Source organism: Tubulanus polymorphus, chromosome 10 (assembly GCF_964204645.1).
Source record: "Tubulanus polymorphus chromosome 10, tnTubPoly1.2, whole genome shotgun sequence".
In the NCBI taxonomy this organism is placed as follows: Eukaryota; Metazoa; Nemertea; class Palaeonemertea; order Tubulaniformes; family Tubulanidae; genus Tubulanus; species Tubulanus polymorphus.
Window position 1 is genome coordinate 5925882 of NC_134034.1, and position 16057 is coordinate 5941938.

General features: G+C 39.7%; 1 long non-coding RNA gene across 1 annotated transcript; it reads left to right on the forward strand.

Moving 5' to 3' along the window:
* The first annotated feature begins 11631 nt into the window (after positions 1–11631).
* LOC141912303 (uncharacterized) lies at positions 11632–13199 on the forward strand. Its single transcript, XR_012620137.1, has 4 exons — positions 11632–11841; positions 11922–12135; positions 12608–12713; positions 13067–13199. It is a non-coding gene; the product is annotated as an uncharacterized LOC141912303 (long non-coding RNA).
* Positions 13200–16057: the final 2858 nt, after the last annotated feature.

The following is a 16057-nucleotide window of genomic DNA, read 5'->3' on the forward strand; positions in this document are numbered from 1 at the left end:
ACAAAGAAGGCCATAGGCCCATGTACAGACAGCCTCATTATTTTAGAGTCTTAATGTCCTTTCTGATATAAGTACCTACTTAAACTACCTCTCTTTGCTGTTCATTATGAGGGTGCCGCTATATAAAATAAGTCTTACGTAACGTTTCAAAGATTTGTCTAAAATTTTCTATAAAAATAGTTTTTTCGTGTTGCTGTTGAAAATACTAGTGCTCTCTGTATCTATTTCTACGCGCTTTTAAGTTTTCCTGATTGTACTGTGGTGTGGATGGCAAAGATATGGCTGTAGAATTAGACTCCTCGGCTGAAGAGCCGCCGTTGTTTCACTTGCGTTAATGTCAATCCATTCATCATCTGACGTAACGTCTGGTTGATACCTGACATCATTTCTCAATATATTCTTTATTCCTAGCTTTTCGGTACCAATTTTCAGTTCGTTAGTACTACCTTCCTCATCTCTCAGACTTTTGTTGGTGATATGACATGCCTCTCTACCACATTTTTTGTTGTTTGTATTGGCGTCTTTGTTCTTGTGTCCAATTCGGAGTTATTCCTATCTTAAATTCACAATCCTTGCGTTTGCGTAGTTTAAAGAATGCCTGCAAAATTCCTTCTTTTTCTGTGGTGCTAAAAATCACCCGTAAAGGTCTTGGGGTACCATGGTCTTTGCGTTAACCTAACAGTGTTATATGCCGGGGTTTGTGGATTTTTCCTTCAAGTCCTAATACTTTTATTATGTCTTATATGATATTCAATTAGAGTTTTCTTGATCGATACTGTTAGTAATTTAAGGTCCCTTCGCATTGTGTATTATGATGTGTGTTTTTCGCTTGTCTCTTTCTTCTAAATCTCGTTTGAATTTTTCTAATTGCTCGATCCAATCAATTTCTATGCATGTTTTTAATTTCGTCAAAGATGATATGAGACAAGTCCTCAGCAATAACAGTTTGACGCAGATCTAATTCTACTTGTTATGAGACGTACTTTTTACGAGCTGAGAATTTGCTTTAAGTTTATCTTCCAGTGGTTTTGGTCCATGTTTCAACTCCGATATTTCATGGCGTCACGGTAGAAATTACCAAATTTTGACAATACGAAAACTATTAGACGACGACGTTCTTTACATTCACATTTATTCGAAACAACTATAAAACTGGCCACGTCATGCGCAGGTCTCCTTTATCTTCCCAATAGGTCAGGTGACCGAGTCCTGCGAGTGACGGAAACCATTCATACGTATCATAATACATGATTAACAGAATCAGCGATCGTATCATATTTAACATGAACCATATAACATGCCCTCTGCAAAAGTGAGTTATTCTCAAGACAACTCAAAAATGCACATTTCATAATGATACATTTTATATTGATTACACTCGCGATAGAGCATCAGCCACAATATTATATCGACCTTTGATGTGTTGAATTACTAAGTTGTGACTTTGCACCAACATCGCCCATCGCATTAGTCTCCTGTTTTTGTTTTTAATCTTCTGCAAGAAAACTAGAGGGTTATGATCTATAAAAATATAGACAGGTAGACCGTTAGTTACGTACACTTCGAAATGAACGAAGAGATAAGCATTCTTTCTCTATAGTTAAATAATTAAGTTGAGATTTATTGTCAACTTGAAAAATATGGCAAAACCATCATGGAGCAGTTAACGCTATTTTTTTAAGTTTACTTTATAACTACATGTAGATAAACAATTTATGCATCAATTTTCAATATGCATCAAGACGGATCGATTTGTCCTGTTTATATAATGCATATAATATTGTGTCATACTATCAAATGGAGATTAATCTGAAATACATCTGGATTAGATAACATAGCGATAAACGAGAAAATGTTGACATTTTAGGCTTGACATTGATAAGATCTGACGAACGACTTGACAATCAATTTCTAATTAAATCATGAAATAGATGAGCCAAATTACACTTAGCATCTAGTTTAGTCATAAAATGCGTATTGCAACGTATCATGAAAATTAACAGGAACTAGAAAATTGTACTATGCAATTACTGACTGTAACACTAGACACGAATTGCTTAAAATATTGCATGGTTGTGAAAAATGACACAACAGAATGTAGTACTCAGTACTCAATAAGTATCGGGTACTTCTAAAGTACGAAACTACGAAATTAAGAAATATGCAACGAAATTACGAAATGCAAAACGAAATTAAGAAATGCTGAAGTACGAAACGAAATACTATACGAAATGCTAAACTACGAAACGAAATGGTCCTTTTTTCGCGGGTCCTGCTAAAGTATAAAATGAAATACGAAACGAAAATTTTGTAATTTTTTGCGCTATAGCAGCGGATTCGTGGAGCTGGCTTAAACATGCGCACCCGGTCTAGTGTGGCAGGGTTTCGTGCCGCGACTGAGTTTAGCGATGCCATCAGGGAGAATGATCTGCGTATGCTCATATACAACTGGAAGGTAGCGATTAATAAATTACGGGTTAGAGAACGAAGTGTGCCTTAAAATATATCCTGCAGTGTTTAGGCTAAAAAATTGATACCTCGTTTCTCCTCTGCTGAGGAGCTTAAAAGTCTGGATTCTGCAGGGGATGCGGATTCGAAAAGAAAATTCACGGCCGGAATTTTTTTCAAATTGCTCTTCACTACGCTGTTAAGCGGTAAAAAGATCGTCATGTAGTCCGTGTAGGGCCTATCATTTCACTATGCTTTACCGCGTCTGAGTTCGTGGAAATGGCGCAGCGTATTCATTATTTGTTTTTGAGAACATCCTACAAGTTTCTACTAATTGTAGACGTTTTTAAAACCCTCCAGTTTAAGAAAATAAATTCTTGAATATGGTACTTTCAAAAGATCATTTACATGCACCGCCGAGATTTTTACAGTCCCGTAGCGTCATAACGAGCTTTGACCATAGTATGGGCGTGTGTTTGAAATGTGACCATTTCGTTTCGTATTTCGGTTCGTATTTTAACACTACTGGCAAAAAAATTTCCATTTCGTAATTTCGTTTCGTATTTCGTAATTTCGCTCCATATTTCGTAATTTCGTTTCATATTTCGTAGTTTCGTACTTTAGCAGGACCCATAAGTATCATAGCTTTGGTAAGAAACAATTGACCTAATTCTTTGAAGATTTGTCAGCCAGAGGAGCTGGTTTTTTGGAGATTTTTTTGATGATGGTAAATGGGTAGCGGTAGCAGCAACATGCATAGGTAAAGAAGAATACACAATGGTTTCAAGTTGTATAGTGTTAACAGTACTTTCAGAACCAATGGAAAATTTGAGTTTTCCACATGTAAGGAGAAAATCCTCAAGTTGATCAGGGTGGTCAATCAATTGAGATTTGCCTAATGAGGATAAAAAGTCACTGAGAATGTTGTTGAACGAATCTGATTATTATTGATGTGCATTGTAGCAACAACTGAAGGAGTTAAATTAGCCTGTAACTGCTTCATCTTGCATGAAGGACATTTAATTTTCCCTGGAGGAAGAGGCATTACTGTTTTACACGCAGCACAGTTATAATTTTTCGCGATCTTGATGTGCGTTATTTCCCCCACAATAACGTGCTCTTCTGGTAGAGGCAATTCAAAAGTGATGTTAGGAATGTTTGCAATCGGTACGAACTGGGTTCCTGGAGAAGTTGTCAACGATTTGATGTTTTGATAGTTCCTCACTGAAACGTTGGTGAATCGATATGAAGATTCGCTTTGTATAGTTTCAATACTTTCTCCCCAAAGGGTTAATTCAATCGACGACGTTTTATCGGCGACAATAATAAGCATTTCCTGAGGCAAAGAGAGGCTTAGTGATATTGCAATGGAATATCAGGAGCAATATGGTTGAAATACATTTGATTTATGCTTTTTAATGGTCACTGTTTAAATTACCAGTGAGTTGGCATAAATGATGTGAACAAAATTATTTCAACTCACAAAATTAGCTACATATGAAACTTGCTTGAATGAAAGTGTACTAGAAATGAGTTTGAGCAAAGAATTGGTATAAAAGGCTTGGGCAGTTCAGGGATCATATGTAGGGTCAAATAAATGGTTGTGGGTACCTATGAAGATAATGTAGAGGAATTCGTTAGTGAAATATTGTTGACCAATATGATGTTTACCAAAATGACAAGGTTAATTGCTAATACATATTTTCTTGCACTTTAATGAATGATGTATAGTGTCCTAGATCCAAATTAAAAAATATTGAACACGCTATTGTGTTGAACATTAACAGCAGATACGACGTCAAATCAAAAGATGATTATACATCGGAAAGGAAATCATTCTGAGATACCCCAATTTTACCGCTCATGTGCGCATGATAAGTCACAGTGAAGTTCATTCCATACAAATCAATGGATTCAGGCAACTCATTGAATGCTAAATAGGAAACAGTATTCCTATCTTTCATGATAGTTTTAAATAGTTTAAGGCCTTCCATTAATGAATTATCCAGTACATTTGCATTAAGCTTTTTCATTGGGGGGGGGAGTATAATGCAAAAATGGCATTACAAGTACACTGCATCCCACCATATCCATCATCAAAAATTGGACTTACTTGATGAAATGAACCAATAATGTACTTGTGCGGTAACAAAATATTCGCATCTTAGTGCATCGTATTATCATATGTGTATTTAATCCTATCCCACATCTGCTCATCAGTGCAGGGAATAACAACTCCATCCCACATCTGCTCATCAGTGCAGGGAGTAACAACTTCATCCCGCATCTGCTCATCAGTGCAGGGAGTAACAACTCCATCCTGCAAATGTCCCTCTGTGCAGATTGTAAGAAAATTTTTCATAGATTCAGCTTGATGGTACTAGAAAATAAAAAATGATTTTCAAACTCTTGCAGTGTTATATAAAATGCATTTATAATTAGAAATATTACGACATAAACATTTGAAAAGGACAAATCTATATCAAATTTTGATATACACTTACATTTCTTTGTCCCTTGAGAAGTTTAACTATTTTTCTTTTCTTATGAGGCATGGCAGGTAGATTGTAGGTGTGAGTAACTAGACTATTATTATTCCTAAACAATGAGGCGACATGAAATAAACGCAGATGCAATACATTTCATTATTCAAAACCATCATTTGAGACTCAAGAAAATATAAGCATCACCTCTTGCCCCGAATATTTACAACGTATATGAGATATGACTTCATTCGCCAAAATTCACATATTATCTGTCTATTATACAAAAGTATGCAAACATTTTTAAATGATGCTCCTTATTAATCCTTGGTCAAAATTGTAAGGCACCAGATATACAAGGGCAGAAGATGACTTCAATAAGAAAGATACTTTTTATAGAACGACAGAGACATAGAAATCAAAACTCGAACTCAGGGTAAATACGAGTTGCTTGGTGAGGCTTACACACTATAATGCTTCTCAAACATGTATGCAAGCCAGGTCCAAACGAAGTTCCAATAGTCCGTATTAGACAGAGAGAGATTATAGTCAACATACAATGCTAAGTTAAAGGTATTCCAGAGATTTGAGGCAAAATAGAGAAGATTAGAGGGGTTGAGAAACGAAGGTATCATTTCTAAGCCATATCAAGGTTACAAAGTATCCACTTACCATGACCACCAGGCACAGTCTGTTCCTGGCACAATCAGCAAGAACCCATGACATAGGCCAATGACCATGCAGTTCATGGGGTGCAAGCTTAACATCCATGTGTTAACACAGTTGTTTTAAAGCTGTTCACTGATTGAACCTTAGGCCAACTGCTAGCTTTACCCTTAGGGCCTTGAGCTAGTCTAACAATCGACCAAGTGGAACAACATAAATATGTATGCCAGCAGACTCATTAGAATTCTTGAATGATATCTTCGAAAGATTGATTGTGAGAATCATTGACTTCAGATCCAGAGAGAATGACATATAAAAACAACGATGCTCTACAAAGTCAAATTACCGAATTGTTGGTGGTAAGCTTCTACAATCGGATGGAATTTTTTGTGAAAATTTCCGAACGTCAAACTACATTGTTGTATGATGTACCCGTGTGATATTCTGTGATATTCTACTGGTTCCGTTTGATACATTGCCCTGGCGACTAAGATTCATACAGATCAGGAAATCTAAAATTTCCCGATATTTCTCTGGCCAAATTCCCTAATCACACTATATGATATGCTTACTTATCTTTATAAAAAGCTAGAAATTTTCAAGAAATTTTACTTCAATAGTCCATTTTTCAATTGATGCAACGTTTTTGTCCTGTGGAATTTGTTTAATATTGGGGTACACACCTCGTTAAACCCATGTCCATGATTCTAGAGTGTAAGAGGTCACGTTAAGACATTATGCAGAGTCAATTGATTGGATTGATAAAAATTGATTGCATTGATGAATGACTAAGGCATAACTCTTCGAAGAGGACAGATTTTCCCAATACGGGGTATCGACAAATCAAGTTCTGGAATTACTTGTTTGATTGCGCTAGTCATAACCGGAAATTGAAACCTAAATCCGCCATGTTCTAGTTCATTTGCAAAAAGAATCTCTCGCTTCAAGGTTTTCGTAAGCGATATTTTACTAACTATACATCGTCACGCGTAATCCTATAAGTATAATATCCTGACAATGCGATTCGATTAAACACCACTTTGAACGCTAAAGATTACTAAAAGTGTCAAAAAATTACCAAAAATCACAAATTTAGCGATGATGCTCGAAGCAGCTAATGGAAGAAAAGACTGGTGCCGGGTGTCATCACTTTGTTGTTGAGTTCAAGACTCTTAAGGTGAATTTATTGCAGGCTGCACTGATCAATATGAAATAATACTATGAAATAAAATTGATTTTAGAAGGACTACGCTTGTAGATCCATAATTAAAAAAAAACTGAAAGGTACCAAGACTCGAACCAAAAATTGAAATTGAGCCGTAAAGTGCTGCCACCATGTGATACCTGGCAACCAGTCTTTACATCTTCAGCCGTTGCAAAATCTTTTTTGATAATTCTAGGACATTTATAGTGATTTCTAGCCTTTGCAGTGAGGTTTTATCATATCCAACGTTACGGTAGATTATCATATTTAAAGGATTACGCGTGATGATATTAGTCAGTCCTGTCGAAATTAATCGAGCGGATTATTGCGTCTCGCCTCAGAAGGCATTTATCTTCAAATTGTCTTTATGATCCCAATCAATCGGCTTACCGACAAAGCCATAGCACAGAGACAGTTCTCCTTCGTGTCATGAATGATATTTTGTGTTCTTTTGATAAAGGCAACGAGTTCATATTGGTGTTATTGGACTTGTCCGCTGCTTTTGATATGGTCGATCACAGAATATTGTTAAATCGGCTCGGGAGATCCTGCGGCATGAAGGACTCTGTACTACGGTGGTTTGCCTCTTACCTGTCTGAGAGGAAGCAGTCTGTAATGGTTGCTAATGAATGTTCACGTCCTACACCTGTAGAGTGTGGAGTTCCGCAGGGGTCCGTGCTCGGACCTATACTTTTTATCATTTATACCATCCCATTAGGTGATGTGATGTGTAAAAATGATGTCCAGTACCAATTGTATGCAGATGACAATCAACTTGAAAGTGCGGAGATAGGAAAGAGACCATGGAAATGGTTTCGACTGTAGAACACTGCGTCGGTGAGATTAAGAGTTGGTTGTTCGAAAATAAACTATCCCTAAATTCTCCGAAGACTGATGTCGTTAATCTAGTATCGTCGCGTAGAATCGGTTCCATGACTGGTATCTATGTTGATGATGTTTGGATACCAACGTCAGACTGTGTAAAAGATCTCGGTGTCATTATTGATAAACATGTGAAAATGGACATGCATGTAAAGTCTGGTTGCAAATCGGCGTTCGCAAATCTGTACCGTATCGGCCGCCTTAGAAAATACCTGGACAGGTGTAGTACCGAGCGGTTGATACATGCATTTGTAACTTCGCGAATCGACTGTAATAATGGTATCTTAGCTGGCCTTCCCAGCAACATGTTAGCTCCACTCCAACGTGTGCAAAACTGAGCTGCACGAGTTGTGTGCAAGGTTAAGAAGTTTCAACACATCACACCAACATTACGTGAGCTTCACTGGTTGCCAGTCAGAGAAAGGATTGACTATAAGATTGCACTTCAAGTATTTAAGTGTATCCATGTTGCGGCTCCTAAATAGCTTAAAGACCTCATTGTTCTGAGACAGTCCGCGAGAACCACCAGATGATCGTCATCTGGTTTAGTCGTTGATTTAAGGAGGACAAAATCATGTCTTGGTGATAGGAGCTTCACAGTGTATGGTGCTAAATTGTGGAATCTGTCACCACACAAAATCAAACTTATAGACAATATCGATCAGTTCAAACCTTCCCTGAAGTCATTTTTATTTGTGAGGGCATACGGAGAGACAGCGCAGTGAACATGGACCTCGTCCCTGGAATAGCGCTCTATATAAGAGACGATTATTATTATCATTATTATTATTATTATTATTATTATTATTATTATTATTATTATTATACTCTAATCTTCCGTGTTAACCAGCTTGGTACAAACTAATTGTCTAGCCGCGCCTCGTAATGAAGCGAATAAGAAGTCGGTTTTAACATCGTTTGACCAGTGATTAATTTTCGCTACTGTTTCAAATCCTAATCTGTATTCTTGATCCATGATCCGTCACCTGAATAATGTTCTGGTTTCATCTTACCGATCACGTTTGGTTCTACATTGCGGGAGCCGGTAGAATTTGTTCTACCTACATCCGCCGAACCACTACTTCGAGACCACGTTCCTTCTTGACTCTCGCCAGAGAACGTTTGGCCTGTCGGATTACTGGTCATACTAGACCGATACGATGCGGGCCTACTAACAGGACCTACATCACATTGAACTGTTATAGACGTCTCGTTATTCACAAGGCCGTCTGGACTTGATAAATCTTCCGAACTTTTACTACGCATAATGCGAGCAAGCGATGCACGAGTCACAGGATAACTCATTGTTATAATTTTGGAAGAGTTTCCAGATAGTTGAATAATAATAAAAATGCAACTATCACAATCTTTATGATGATAATAAGTTTATTTACGTGTTCAAACATTTCGATCGATTTCGACTCATCTCTTACGAGTCCTTTTCAAGAAATGACATGAAAAGATACTAACTATGCATAGTATGCTGTTACTAATTACAGAGAATATCATGCAGGCGTGAACTGGCCGAGTTAACAAATACAGTAAAAAGGATTATAAACATATAAAAATACATCCAGTAAAAATGAGACTCCATGGGCTAAAAATTGGCAGGGACACTACAAAATACAAGAGAACGTCCGAATCCGATCTACGCACTAATTAAACACTAACGCATACTAATACTCTACTAATATATTACAATACTCACTAACAACATAACCGTACTAATAAAGAACATGAGATAAAACTATACACAATGTAACGCGATAAAAAGAAGGCCTGGGCGATCATTCTTCACGGCGACGTTGATGAATCTCCCTACAGATGTTGCAGAGTTCACACTCGATGTCGTGGGTCGTCGTAAACTCGGTCGTTATCTCCGATTCAAACATTACATGAGTGTGCAGCTTCTGTCCCGTCTTTTTGGCGAGTCGTTGAGAAAGTCCGGCGACTTCTCGGCACATCATGCAGAATATACACTGAGGAAAATCATCTAGGTGCTGCATAATTTTGATGGTGGACATGTACATTGAATGTACATGTTTCTTGACATTCGGATGATGGTAAGTGAGTTCTGATGACGGAATAACGGAAGGTTGAGAAATATTTGCAGGTTTCTGTAGTTCTAATGACTGAGTGACGGAAGGTTGAGAAATGGTCGCAGGTTTCTGTAATTCAGATGACGGAGTGACGGAAGGTCGAGAAATGGTCGCAGATTTCTATAGTTCTGATGACGGAGTTATGAACGGAAGTGCGGATGTGGCTAAAATATTGTCAATAACGGGGTTCTTCGTAACGACACGACGTTCAGGCGTGACGGCTGCTTTCTGTATTAATGGTTCGTCTTGGCCGCAACAAAATTCAAAAGCGAGGTCTTCGGTGGCGGCGGACCTGACTCATCCGGAAAAACTGGCTCCGAAACAGACACGTCGTCAATCGGTGCTAAATCGTCCGATTTTAATCAATTCTGAAATGCTTCTACCAATGGTATCGTCTCGATGATTCTTTTTGATATGCGTGCGCGTGGTATCGTATGCTCTGGACGAGTAGTTGCGGATCTTTTCATTCACACGACCGGTTTTTTTTCACATACCCTTAGATGTCTGCTTCGGCTCATTTTTCAGTATTTACACGACCATTTTTTAATTTCCGACTTCATAGTACTGGAAAATAAAAATACATACAAGTATTAATTAGCAGCCTGAATTGCTAAGACTTATAAGAGCCATTCGCCGAAGCGATCTGGGCGTCTCGTCTGTCGGCCTGAGGATGTAACGACCGGCTGTTGCAGGGTCTGCGTTTCGACATCATCATCGACTGTCGGCTCAGAACCATATGGCTTTAGCCGATCATAATGGACCTTAATCGATCTGTGAGCACCAAGTTCAGAGATATCGTACACGACATCGTTAAACAAACTCTTGACGACATTCGGCCCATGCCAATGACACGACAATTTTGACAATCGGCCTGCCTTGACTGCTGGTTTGTGTACCCAGACCAGATCGCCAACTCTGTACCTCTGATCAAGGGCCTTCATGTTGTAGTTTTTCTTGTTGCGTTATGCTCTGAGAGCCAGGTGTTTGCGAGTTTGATGAAACGCGGATCTTAACCTGTCCTGTAGCTCCCGGCTATATATTTTGCTTAGGGCTGAAGAAATCTGTTTAACCCCATTAGACTGGTTCTTGTTCATTGTCATTGCCAGACCATCTTATCGTGTTCGATTATATCTTTCGACTAAACCATCAATAAGGGATCAAAAACGGCAAGGGATAAGCTTCCACCCAGCGAGTGAAATAGTCACTTATGACCAAAATCACAGCATTACCCCTGTCATTGATTGGAAGTGGACCGAGAATATCAAGAGCGATGCGTTCCAAGGGTAGTCCTACCCTGTAGTCGTTTAATGGAGCTCTCATTTTCCTTGGAGACGTCTTCCTGGAACCACACATCCGGCAAATACTACACCATGACTTGACGTCCGACCGAATGCTATACCTAAAATATCTAGAATGAACAGTAGTTAGAGTTTTACGGAAACCAAAATGAGCTGCAGTGTGGGCGAAGTGAAGACTGAAAAACACATCGCGTCAGAAAATCTCAGGTAAGCGGATTAACTTTGATACAGGTAAACCGTCTCTTTCCTTAATGATGTATAAAACGCTGTTGGAAACTTCTAAATCTTGCCACCTAGACCAATAAAATTTACTTTTATCCTCACGATGTGATACATCCCGCCACGATGGTTTTCCACTCTTCAGCGCTGCTTCTATCCATGAAAATTCGGTGTCCTTTTCTGGTTCTTCAGCAATACTCTAACAAGGAAAAGATTCGTTTAAATTGAGACAAGAAATAGTGACTAGGCCTGTGCTAGACAGAGCAGTAGAGATTCCAACACTATTGGGTGGACTACTAGATGCTACGTTACACGGAGATACGGCTTAGTCTCCTCTCTTCGAAGCTGAAAGACAGTGTGCACATTCCCCTCTGGACAGAGCATCCGCGTTCAAGTGATTTCTTCCCGGAAGTACGGTGTTGTATACCAAAATTTTATTCCGCCAAAAACCGTGAGCCAGCGTACGACCTGACCCTCCGGATCTTTGAACGACATGAGCCATCTCCGTGGTCTGGTCTAAGTAGAAATTTCGATCCTAATAGGTTATGTCGAAAATGCTTTATAAAGGTGACTACTGCTAATAATTCTCATCTGGTCACGCAATAATTTCTTTCTTGTTTAGATAGGGTACGGCTACCATAGGCGACAACTCTCTTGCACCATCATGAGTTTGGGATAAAAATCATCCTAAGCCGACTCCACAAGCGTCTGTATCTAGAAGAATCGACAACCCTGGAGTGAAATAAGCTAAGTCCGGAGCTGAAGAAAGCATACTCTTCAATGAAGAAAATGACGTTTGGCATTCATCAGCCCAAGCGAATAGATGGCCTTTCTCGGTATGTCTATGTAACGGTTTTGCGATAGTACGGAAATTTTCGCAGAAATGTCTGTAGTAGGAAGCTAATCCAAGAAATGATCTAACGTCATTCTGCCACTGTGGAACTGGCCAATTGGGTACGGACTCCACCTTGCTCGGGTTGCAGGAAACTCCAGACTCCGACACAATATGTCCCAAAAATAGTACTGAACGTTTGAAAAAGTCACACTTTTTCGGTTTAAGCTTCAAACCAGCATGTCTTAGTCTTGAAAATACGTGTCCCAGATTATGTAAAGTTGAATCAAAATCCTTTCCAAAAACTATCATGTCGTCTAAGTATATTAAACAGATTTCATTTTGCAAACCACCCAAAACTTGCTCCATCAATCGCTCGAAAGTAGATCCAGCATTACATAGACCAAACGGCATTTTGTTGCATTGATAGAGTCCATTTCTCACTACAAGTGCTGATTTCTCGCGGGCTTTTTCAGATAGCTTCTGGCAATTGAAGCTATGTCCATGGTACAAAATTACCTTGCACCCGATAACGAACGGATAGAATCATCAATTCTGGGCAAAGGATAAGCATCTTTAACAGTAAGTTCATTTAATCTTCGATAGTCGAAGCAAAATCTAGTACTGCTATCTCTTTTACTAACCAAAACGGTAGGGCTTGCCCATGGCGAAGTAGAAGGTTCAATCACCTCTCGCGGAAGCATGTCTTTAACTAATTCGTCTGCTAAGACCTGTCTAGCTGGTGCTAGTTGTCGAGCTTTCTGTCGCACAGGTCGAGCATAACCCGTGTCAATATCATGTTGGATACCTCGAGCTACACCGAGATCCGAATCTGATGTCACAAATATGTCGGAATACTCTACAATCAACTTCTTTAAACGGAAAGCTTCAGAAGTATCAAGATTCGCACTACTACGTTCAATTAATTATTTCAGATGATCTGGAACCATTTCCGAGTTCGACATTTGTTCATCCCTGACATGATTTGTGCAGTCCTTGGGGGCGACTTTAGTGACGGATCTCAATACACCTATGGTAGAACCTGGGTAGAAAATAATTGGATCAGGGGTTGGATTCATCAATCTGACTGGTAAGTAATCTTTTCCGGTATCTATCAAACTTCTAGCCGTCACATATTTGTACTTTGACTGGTTTCGTGCACGCTCGATGACTGACCATTTGCATGGAATCGTTCCGTCAGGTATGGTTCCTTGGATTATTTTCTCAGACCGAGGAGGAATGATTATTTTCTCCAGGCTCCTAACGTAGACATCGTTATCGTCTTGATGGCAGTGTTTCTTGTAATCAATTTGGCTATCTCCGCATACAATGCTGTGACTCGCTGCATAGATTTTACAATCATAGTGCTCGAGGAAATCCATCCCTATAATGGCTTTGTTTGAAATCTCGGCTACTACAAATTTCCAGGGCGTCGGTTTATTCAAAATGTTAATACAGGCGCGAACATGACCAAAGACTTTTAGTGAAGTTCCATTAGCAGCACATAAGCTTAAGTCGCATGTAGAAAGTTAACCGCGCGTCGCAGCGTCGAGCGTGGCAAAGACATCGTGACTTAAGACAGAAATGCAAGCTCCGGTGTCAATTAAACAATCGACCTGTCTATTCTTGATATTACCATTGATGATTATGTTTGAATCTGCTTTATCGAATCGTTTATCTGGAATACGTATCAACTATTGGTTTATCGGTTTCAGGTTCAAACGTCTTCGACGAGAGCTCTACTGCCCGGGCTGATTCGGCTCTCCTCGGACCAGTCGTCTCTCGTTTGCCTGGGACTTTGAATTTGGGACTTTTTAAAATCGAGCAATGCGTCCCATCTCACCACAGTTATAGCATTTAACATCTTTATTTTGTTCTCTGCGCCTAACCTGATCTCAGGGACCATTTCCGTTCATCATTACGGTCTTCACCGTGTTGCTGAGTTCGGATACTTGTTGCCTTAACTGTCGAATTTCACTTTGATCATCAAGCGTAAGCGAGTTAACGTGACTCCGACTTCCTCGCTCACGGTCGTCTTCGAGCTTCGTAAACCTTCTCGTTCAACTGCTAAACGAACTAACTCATTAAGAGTCTCGCACCGACTTCTATACAGCTGCATTCGCAAATCGCGGTCATCTAATGCGTCGACAAAATGTGTTCTGATCATTCGATCACGCTGGCAGGAATCAAGGTCTGGATACGCTCTAGCCGATAATGTCGTCGGAGCTTGGGCTAACTCTATTTCTTATTTCTGCCAGGAACAACTCTGTCTGATTTCCGTAACCGGATCTACTACTCTCCGGACCACGTAGCGATGCAAACAAGTAATCGGCTTTCATCTCGTCGTTCCAACCATTGATTCGTGACATTGTTTCGAAGACTTGACTGTAGTCTTGCCAGGGAGTTTCGCCAGAGTACAACTCGGGCTTCATCTTGCAGACACTAAACGACGAATCTCGTTGATACGGTCGTACGTCACTGGAAACTGGAACATGTTGAAATCTCTCGCGTTCGTTCTCGGACGGTAGATCATGCAGCATATCACCGCCAGTTTCTCTGCGCAAGGGTTCCATCATCACACGATTCTCTGATGGACTTAAACTGTGGGATCTCCGATGGTCACCAATTGAGCCACAGTTCTCTTCATTTCTGACTACAGATATCGTTTCCATTCTCAAACCTAGTCTTGTTGATATAATTTAAAGAAATTGTTCATATACATTTGAGTTAAGTCTCGGAATCGAGTATAGGCCTGGTTCATGGCTGTTGAACGAGAGGCCTAGTTACAGATATTTATCATCAGAAGCTGGGCACAAGCTGAATAAGAGGAACGTCGCATCATCGTAAAATATAAATAATCCCACCGCTGCCACCATTTTGTAGCGGATTTGGTAAGTAGCGTGGTCCAAATCCGTCCCGGGTCACCTTACTTCGTGGAGTGAAGTAAAGAAGGAGCTGCCCTAAATTGCAGCTTCCCCGGGAAACGGGATTCATTTCGTCAAAAATACTATAAGTCGAGGATTATCTGTCGTAAAAAAAGGTTTGTCAACTCCACTGCTGTTGCTCCTGCTTTCCCCATGACTCCAGGTTATCTGGCCAGAATAACCACCCCCAGCCCCACCGCTGATGGACTGCGTTCAGAGGATTTCATCATAAAAATATCCATCTAGGGCTCAGTCATGACTCCTGCCAAGTGCTTTTCGTTGCACAACATCGCCCCCCCCCCCCCCGCCCGTACAATCTCGCATGATATCTCGCAACAACTAGTCTAGACCTCACATATCTTCAACCTCACAGTCTCGAACTAATAAAAACAAAACAACGAATGATGCGACTCTCCTCTCCCCATGTTTCTTCTTCGGACGTGCCCAGCTTCCCAAAAACATAACAGACTCGCCAGTAGAAAATATATATAAAATAGCCTATCATTATAGCCATTTATTCGGTCGATTAATACACCATCAACAGGACATTTCCATAGAAGTACAGGACTATGGAAAAATACATACAAACTGCTCTCAACCTCGTTCTAAGAGGTTTAACCAATTATTATAAATACATGTATTGCGAAAATCGCAATAAAATATCATGATGACAGATCGACATCGCAGTATCAGCTGCAATAGGCTATCAAAGCCGGAGAGAAAGTGATAAAGTTCATCCAGCTTCAGAGTTGAAGCAAGAAATGCTTCAGACGCTTTGAAATAAGGATCTCAGATAGAAAGCTTCAAAAAATGCTTTCACATGACTTCGCCGAAGTAACTATTCAGCTAAGCTGTATAAAACTCGAAGTTTGAAGCATCTCAAAGCTGAAACGCTCGATGCTTTAAGAAACGTGCTTCGCATAACAAAAGCTTAGATCTCGAGTCTATGTAAACGATAATTCGTATTTTCTCTTTTTCATGATAATTGCAGTTGATGCATCT